This window comes from Prionailurus bengalensis, chromosome D1, assembly GCF_016509475.1.
Source record: "Prionailurus bengalensis isolate Pbe53 chromosome D1, Fcat_Pben_1.1_paternal_pri, whole genome shotgun sequence".
NCBI lineage: Eukaryota > Metazoa > Chordata > Mammalia > Carnivora > Felidae > Prionailurus > Prionailurus bengalensis.
Window position 1 is genome coordinate 71897344 of NC_057346.1, and position 7710 is coordinate 71905053.

A 7710-nucleotide genomic window follows, 5' to 3' on the forward strand; every position below is an offset into this window, starting at 1 on the left:
AATTTTTTTTTGCTCTTGAGTTGTATGAGCTCCTTATATATTTTGAATATTAACCCCTTATCAGATATATAGTGTGCTAATTTTTTTTTAACCATTCTACAGGTTACCTTTCCATTTTGTTGACTGTTTCTTTGCTGTGCAGAAGCTTTTTAGTTTGATGTAGTCCCACTTGTTTATTTTTACTTCTGTTGCTTGTGTTTTATTTCGCTCTTGTTAACTTTAATGCTCCACATTTATCTTGATCACAATGGTGGTAACCTCTTCGTCAACAACCTTGTGAATTGACAAGTTGGCTCTCGTTCTTCTGTCCATCAGGCAGATGTACTCTCCTCAGCTGGTCTGACTTAAGTATGGAGCCTCCATTCTTCTTCTTTTTGTTAATGTAATTTTTTATCAAACTGGCTAACATACAGTGTGTACCGTGTGCTCTTGGTTTTGGGGTTAGATTCCCATGGTTCATCGCTTACATACAACACCCAGTGCTCATCCCAACAAGTGTCCTCCTCAATGCCCATCACCCATTTTCCTTTCTCCCCCCACTACCCTCTCCCCAATCAACCCTCAGTTTGTTCTCTATATTTAAGAGTCTCTTATGGTTTGCATCTCTCCTGGAGCTTCTACTCTTCACATGACAAGACAGAAAAGCACAGATTGCTGGGTGATCAGCCTTCTGAAGTGGGATGTTGGCTTCTAGGCACATTTTCATAAAGTCCCAGAGAACACTTTCTCTGTGTGCACAGTACTTTTGCACCGAAGGGATGCATTTAGGAGCCTCTGCTTCTTCCTCACCTTCTGCTCTTCAAATTCTGCCTTCCTCTTGGTATGAGTCTTTGACTTAAGGTGGTCACTAATGGTGGACTTGTGAACATGGTTCAGAACCACGATGTAAGAAGTACAGCAGAGTTTTCCTCTGTCTTTGTGCAGCTCACTTCAAAACTCAAAGTCAGTGGCTGGATCCAGGGGAGTCCCATACAAAGCAATCTTAGAATGGTTTGGAGCAGGTGGTGCTGTCACTACAAACCTTTCCATTGTGACTTCGAATAAGGTTCCAATCAGTTTCCAGTTTTTTTTTCATCTTGATACTTAGTAGTGAAGGGTCTCCAGTGCAAAACCAGGGATGCTTGAAATCCTGAAATTTTTGTTTGCTCAAACTTGGAGATGCTTTCAAATCAGTTTTTTTTTAGAAGTGGTGATGGGGAGTTAGTTTCTGGGGCTGCACCATATTTTCCGTGGGGTGCTGGGAAGTCATGCCTTTATGTAGGATTGGGGATGCCATTAGGGGAAGTGGATGAGACCTGGTGGGAAGAGAAAGCAGAAGGAAGAAGAAAAGGATCAAGGGAGTTAGGGAGAAGGAAGAGCCTTGCTGCGCCTCCCCCCACCCCTCCCCATCGCCCCTGCTATTGACCTCTAGGGGTTTTACAGTTTTAGGTCTGACAATTAAGTCTTTAATCTATTTTGAGTTAATTTTTGTGCGTGGTGTAGGATAGGGGTCCAATTTCATTCTTTTGAATGTGACTAGTTATTGAAGAGATTCTCTTTTCCTTATTGAGTGTTCTTATCTCCCTGTCAAATATTAGTTAACTATACATATGGGTGATTATTTCTAGGCTCTCAGTTTTTTTCCACTGGTCTATGTGTCTGTTTTTATACTTGTCCCATACAGTTTTGATTCGTATAGCTTTATAATATAGTTTGAAATCAGAAAGTGTGATGTCTCCAGCCTTGTTCTTTTTTTTTTTTTAATTTTTTTTTCAACGTTTATTTATTTTGGGGACAGAGAAAGACAGAGCATGAATGGGGGAGGGGCAGAGAGAGGGAGACACAGAATCGGAAACAGGCTCCAGGCTCTGAGCCATCAGCCCAGAGCCTGACGCGGGGCTCGAACTCACAGACCGCGAGATCGTGACCTGGCTGAAGTCGGACGCTTAACCGACTGCGCCACCCAGGCGCCCCATCCAGCCTTGTTCTTAAGATTGCTTTGGTTATTTAGAGTCTTTTGTGGTGCCATTTGAATTTTAGGATAGTTTTCTCTTTTGTGAAAAAAAAAAAAAAACCGCCATTAGAATTTTGATAAGAATTAGATTGTGTCTGTAGATGGCTTTGTGTAATATGGACACTTTAACAACATTAATTATTTTCAGCTGTGAATATGGTATGTCTTTCCATTTATTTGTGTCTTCTTCAATTTCTTTAATCAATGTCTTTTTTTTGTTTTTTTGAGAGAGAGCGAGTAGAGGAGAGGGGCAGAGGGAGAGAGACAGAGAGACTCCATGATCAGCATGGAACCTGATGTGGGGCTCGATCCCACAACCCTGGGATCATGACCTGAGCTGAAATCAAGAGTTGGGTGCTCCACTGACTGAGACACCCAGGTGCCCTTTCATCAATGTCTTATAGTTGTCAGTGTATGTATTTTTCACCTCCCTGGTTAAATTTATTCCTAAGTACTTCATTCTTTTTGATGCTATTATAAGTGAGATTTTTTTCTTTATTTCTTTTTTGGATAGTCTGTTATTAGTGTATAGACATGTAACTGTTTTTTGTATGTCGATATTGAATCCTGAAACTATACTGAATTCATTTGTTAGTTCTAACAGTTTTTTTTTTTTTTGGTGGACTCTTTAGGGTTTTTAAAAAATATATAACATCATGTCATCTGCAAACAAAGCCAGTTTTACTTCTTCCTTTCTGATTTGGATTCCTTTTATTTCCTTTTCTTAAATAATTGCTCTGGCTAGGACTTTCAGTACTATGTTGAATGGGAGTGTTGAAAGTGAGCACCATTGTACTGTTTTTGACCATAGAGGAAGAGATTTTAATCTTTCATCATTGACTATGATGTTAACTATGAGTTTGTTATATCTGTTTTTTATTATGTTGGGGTATGGTTTTTTGGTACTCAATTCGTTGAACACTTTTTTTTTCACAAAAAGACACTGAATTTTGTCAAATGCCTTTTCTGTATCTGTTGAGGTGATCATGTAATTTTTTATCCTTCATTTTATTAATGTGGTGTAAAATGTTTATTGATTTCTGTACATTGAACCTTCCTTGCATCCCAGGGATAAATCCCACTTGATCATTCTAACTGAATTCAACCACACATTAAAACATTCATATACCAGGTCATCTTAATTAACCTTTCCTTTCTCATTTTCAGAAGCTTTTTCATTGGCTTTTCCTGGAGATGGCTGTTCTTTTTGGTCTGCAGAAGGGGACTTTTAGAGCAACGCTTTTGCCTGGTTCTCTCTGGCTCAAACCAACTAGATTTTTGCTCTGGGACAAGCAGGAGCTTCAGGGAAAGGAGTGTGTGGTCAAGAAGGAGCTCACCTCTCATAGACCAGGCAGGAGCAATCACCCCTCAGCCCCCAACACACATAACCTCATTCACTTTCTGCTTGTGATTTGGGATGTGCTGTGTGCTCTGACTCTGACTCCCTCTGTTTCCCCCTCCACTGTCATTAATCATATTTCTACAGTTGCTTTGGTCTGTTTTGGGGCTTGCTACTTGATTCTCTAAGTTTATCCGGGGTCAGTATCACATGGTGTATACTACTTGAAAATAAGTCTTGTTATCTGGCAGGAAAAGTCCCTTAATTTATTTTTCTTTTTCAGGAATAATCTTGGTTATACAGTTCAGATTTAACTCATGAAGTTCTAGGGGAAAAAATCCTGTGAGGACTTGGTTGGGATTACACTGTATCTATATATCAGCTTATGGTAAATTTACATTTTCGTATCTATATCTATATGCAATAAATTTTCATTTATTTTGGGCCTATTTAATATCTTTTCATAATTTTTGTTTTTTTCATTAAGGAACTTGTACATGTTAAGATTCATTTTTATATACCTTAAATATTTTTGTTGCTCTTGTTAATGCTTTTTCTTCTAAATTTCACTTTATGTTTGTGCCAGTGTCTAGGACTCTACTTGACTATTGTGTATTCCTTTCTGTCCAACTTTCTAAGCCATTTTATGAATTAAAATAGTTCATTAGTAGGTACTTTGGAGTTTTCTATATTGACAACGAGAGTGACTTACCAGCTCATGCTGCATTTTAGGAACAATTAGGGAAAGCCATGTCTCTCCAGACATGACTGATGGATCCAGTCGTGTGTAAGGTGTGTGACAGGAGGGCACAGCAGAGGCCTGATACAGCCCGCACTCACTCCCTTGGCTGTGTGCACTGGCTGATGTGGCAGCCCATCATATCAGCTGCAAATGATGACAGTTTGGGTTCTTTCCATTCTTACAAATTCTCTTTCTTTCTACACTAGCTAAGATCTGTAGTACAATAATGAATAGAAGTTAGTGGGAGCTGGGCATTTTTATTTTGTTTTTGGTTTTATAGGGAATGCTTTCAACACGTCGTGATTAAGTATGGTATATATTTTTTTCTGGGCAGATGCCCTTTAATCTATTTAGGGAGGGTCTATTTCTTTACTAAAAGATTTTATTATAAATGGCTGTAGAATTTTATAAAGTTGGTTTTATTCATCTACTGAGATGACCATAACGTTTTCTTTTTTTACCTTATTAATGTAGTGAGTTTCCTTCATCTATTTTCTAATGTTAAAACAGCCATGAATTTTGGGGCTAAACCCAACTTGGCCGTAGTATATTATCCTTTTCATATACAGCTGGACTTCTTGCTAATATTTTGTTTAGTATATTTTCATCTATGTTCTTACATGAAATTGGCCCATGAATTTCCTTTCTTGTGATTTGCTGCGTTTCAGTATCAAAATTATGTCAGCTTCCTAAAATGATTGAAGTGTGCTTTCTTTTTTCTTGTTCTCTGGAAGAGTTTGAGTGAGTTTGTCTTTTTTTTTTTTTTTTTTTTTTTTTTGAAATGATAGAAACTCATCTGTGAACTTCTCTGTGCCTGGTGTTTTCATTATGGAAAGCTTTTAAAGTACTGATTAATTTATTTGGTAGTTATAGATCTATTTCTTCCTGAGTCAATTTTGGCTAATTGTATTATTCTATAAATTTGTCTAGAACAAGTAACTTATTTATTTAACTTGTTTATGATTTCAGTGATATTGCAGAATATTCTTATCCATATAATATTATCCATAACATTCTTTTATCTCTGCTGCATCTGTAGTAATAAACTCCCTTTTATTGCTAATATTGATTATTTGTGTTTCTTTTATTTTTTTTTTCTGATCTCTCTCCCCCCGCTCCCCACTGATCTTTCCAAAGGTTTGTCTATTTTATTTGTATTTTCAAAAACTAACTTTAACTCTGTTGATCCTTTTATTTGTGTGTACATTTTGTTTTGTGTCTTTGTTGTGTTTTGCTTAATGTTAGTTCCTATATTAACTATTTTTCTTCTGCTAATTTCTTTGGAATTATTCTCCTCTTGTCTAAAATTTCTTATACTGTTAGAAGTTAAAAATCTAATTTTTATATTTTCTTGTTTTCTAATTTAATGCTTCAATTTTTGCTTTTAATTTTACTTACCTGTATACTACATTATTTTTGTATATGCATTTTCATAATCATTTGGGTTTGTTTTCTAATTTCTGTTATAGTTTCTTCTTTGACCTCTAATTTGTATGTTTAAAATTTCTAAATATATGGGGGTATATGTATTGGGGTAGAGATTGCAATCCATAGGATACCACTCATTTGAAATTTGTGGAGGCTTGCTTATGATCTAGCAGTCACTGGTCATTTAAAAAAAAAGAAAAAGAACGATTCATAAATCCTTGAAAAGAATGTGTATTCCTGATAACTTGAATGCAGTGTTGTTTATAAACACTAAATCTAATCTGTGTCATTCAAATATCCTATACTGTTACTAATAATTTTTCTGCTTCAGCTATCAATTAATGACAAAATTGTGTTGTAATCTCCACCTGTGATTCTGGATTTGTTCATTTTTCCTTGAAATTTTTCAGTTTTTATTTTGTATATTTTAAGATTGTTGTTGTTATTATGTATATCCTCACTATTATATCTACTTGATGGGCTAATCTTTTTATTTTTATGTAGCAAATCTCTTCATTTCTATCATAGTTATTGTCTTGAAGTTTGTCTTGTATTATATGAATACGTTAGCACCAGAATTCTTTAGGTAAGTATTTCTGTGGTATATCTTTTGGAGCCTTTAACTTAAGCTGTTTTGGGTCTCTTTGTTTTAGGTATATTATAAACAGAACATAGCACACTTTCTCTCTTTTTTCTGTACTTCTCTCTCTTTCTCTTTCTCTTTGTGTGTGTGTGTGTGTGTGTGTGTATGTGTGTAATGCACACTTTATAATCTTTGCTCACAATTGGCTGATTTAATTCATCCCTCCTTACTGTGTTTACTATTATTTATTAATGCTTGCCCCCCAAACTTCTTTTTTTCTTCTTTTTTATTGCTTTTTTTATTACTCATTTATTTTTTCCCCTCTTAACTTATTTGAATGGTAATATTTATTTTTATCTTTACATATATTCTTTTAGTTATACATAGATATTATAGAATTTATTATAACCTAATAAGGTAACTCTAGATATTACAGCATTAATCATAACCTAATAAGGCTGAAGTTAATTTACATCTCTATTTTCCTCCTCCTCAAATAAAAGAAACTCAGAACACTTTGACTTACTTTAGTCATCCCCTTTTGAATTCGCATGCAATATTTTAGATTTATCTTGTTTTCTCTTACCCCATAAATGAGGTATAATTGTTTCTTATAGTCAAGATTTGTTTGGATTTCCTGAAATAGTTACAAGTAAGTTTGCTCACCATTCTTTCTTGTATCTCAAATTTTCCGTCAGGCATTACATTTTTCCTGCCTGAAATCAATCCTTTAGAATTTCCTTTGTGGGGTGCCTGGGTTTCTCAGTTGGTTAAGCATCCAACTCTTGATTTCGGCTCAGGTCATGATCTCATGGTTCATGAGTTTGAGCCTCACATCAGGCTCTGCGCTGACAGCACAGAGCCTGCTTGTGATTGATTGTCTCTCTCCATCTCTCTCTCTGCCCCTCCCCTGCTCATTCCCTCTCTCTTTCTCTCAAAATGTATACATAAACGTTAAAAAAAGAGAATTTCCTTTGTGGGATTTTTACCTGCTTGAAAATGTCTTTAGTTCACCCTTAGTCTTGAAAGAGGGTTTCTCGGTGTGTAGAATTTTAGGACCATTATTCTCTGTAATCAGATATTTTCTCATTGTCAGCTGACTTTCATCATTGCTCTTAAGTGGTCACCTATTGATCTAATTCCTCTCTCTCTCTTTTTTTCTTTCCCCTTTGGAAACTTTCAAAATCTTCTCTGTCTTTGGTGTTCTTTAGTCTTATGAGTTTTCTTAAAAAAAATTTTTTTTTAATGTTTATTTATTTTAGAGAGAGACAGAGAGACAGAGCATGAGCGGGAGAGGGGCAGAGAGGGGGATACAGAATCCCAAGCAGGCTCCAGGGTCCGAGCTGTCAGCACAGAGCCTGACACGGGGCTCAAACCCATGAACCGTGAGATTGTGACCTGAGCCGAAGTCAGATGCTCAACTGACTGAGCCACCCGGGCACCCCAGTCTTATGAGTTTTCTATGGTTTGTGTATGTTTTGTATTTTTTCTGCTTAAAATTCATTGGCATTCCTGGGTTTGAAAGTTGTTTTGTCTTTCAAACTTTCTGAGAAAAATTTCAGCCACTATTTCTTTGAATATCACTTTTCCCCCTGTTCTTTTTCTTCTCTCCCTTTGAAAATCTG

General features: G+C 36.1%; 1 pseudogene; it reads right to left on the reverse strand.

Annotated features, from left to right (window-relative positions):
- Positions 1 to 223: 223 nt before the first annotated feature.
- Positions 224 to 1353, reverse strand: LOC122483593 (annotated as a pseudogene).
- Between the last annotated feature and the right edge of the window lie 6357 nt (positions 1354 to 7710).